Here is a 1,622-nt window from a genome sequence, read left to right as displayed (position 1 = left end):
TTTCCTAATTAACACATTCACATGATATAATTATACTCAATGAGTAAAATGTATTTATGCAGCTTTGTAGCTGCTATATATATATATATATATATATATATATATATATATATATATATATATATATAGTAACGTATAAGCTCAGTTGGACGAAATCACTTCCTCGAATCAACATCGGAGTGGGACGAATGTCTTTTTCGTTCACTAGCACCGACATATATCCGAGGCAAGAGAGCAGAATAGGCGTGGCCATGCGGCGTAGTAGAAAAATCGTTCAAAATAAACAATGAAAAACAAAACATACAGATTATGAACGTACACGCTTAAATGGCTACGTTAAATTGCCACCATACGCTAACTAGTCCTGTGAGGTTAACAAACAATCGCGAAACTTACAATTCATTCAAAAATACGAGCATCTTCAAGCGAATCTATCGCCATTTGACAACATCGCGTGCGTTGTTTATTGCTTCATGTTAAACCCGGCTACAGTAGAGTATAAAGACTATCATCATTCACACAAGTTTTTTCTTTTCCACACTGTACAAGCTACTCAAATGCAAAGATCTTTTAGCTTTTTCAGCTAAATAATACTAAATAATACTAATAATATTAATAATAATAACATAAGACAAATTGATTTTAACAAATCAAACGCAGTAAGGATCTTGAACAATCTATAAAAATTGCTGATGTTTTCACATGGCTATCTTGCTTGCTAGCATTCAGAAGTGTAAAATAATGGATGTTATATCCCGGAAATAACGAAACAGTTACAAAAAGTAAATAGGGTAACTTTAACAAGACAAAAAAGCTAATGGCGGCAAGGTGACAAGTTGACTGCGATGGATGGAGGGATGGACCAAGTGGCCCAGGGTACGAGATGTCTCGAACGCGACCGTGAAATGTTCCCATCCAATTAATTAATCGAAGCTGATGTAGTCGAATTTATGAGGAGAGATAACGTACACTAGCCAAAGCAAAATGGTAAATTTTACTTCAATAATACAACGTAATCACTGAAACAGAATAATCGAGAAAAAATTAACACAATAATGACACCAGGATAACAGTCAAGGATTCACAGGAGTACTCCAGGTACAACAGACCACCTAACTTGAACTTAGATTAATGGCATGCAAGCTTATCTTGGCTTCATTCTACTAAATTGGTAATAGGTTGTGTTTATGCCTGATGTGGGCATGTGTGTCAGTCGTAGATACATAATTCCAGGACGTTGGTTAAAGTGTTTTGCAGTTCGATATTATACACGTAAATTGGTAACATCCACTAGGTCCCAATAATAATTATATTAATATAGACGCGATCCGGTAAAACTAGAACGTGAGTTGTCATTGACTATGAGACGACTCTACAGACGAGGAGACTAGGAGACGAGTCTACAGTCATGCCCCGGTTCGGAAGTTAAAACTGGAACTGTTAGAAATCTCGTTGTTTTGAAGAAGTTGAATAGCGCGGTTCTGCGCACTACTCTGTACTTTTGTAAGATCTAATCCAAAAATAAGTTGAGTCTCAAAATTCCATGAAATCCCCAGAGTTATTTTACACTTAGAATTAATTTGCACAAAGACAATGGGAATGTCGTCGTCATAACTTATTAT

The 1,622-nt window shown here is 35.8% G+C and overlaps 1 protein-coding gene across 6 annotated transcripts in view; it reads right to left on the bottom strand.

Moving 5' to 3' along the window:
• The window catches only part of LOC111246991 (DEP domain-containing protein 1A-like), a 14,989-nt gene that overhangs the window by 8,482 nt on the left and 4,885 nt on the right, over nucleotides 1–1,622 (bottom strand). The gene's annotated exons all lie outside the window — the stretch shown is intronic.

Source organism: Varroa destructor, unplaced genomic scaffold (genome assembly GCF_002443255.2).
Source record: "Varroa destructor unplaced genomic scaffold, Vdes_3.0 BEIS01000003.1, whole genome shotgun sequence".
NCBI classification, from domain to species: domain Eukaryota; kingdom Metazoa; phylum Arthropoda; class Arachnida; order Mesostigmata; family Varroidae; genus Varroa; species Varroa destructor.
This window is presented reverse-complemented; position numbering and strand designations above follow the sequence as displayed.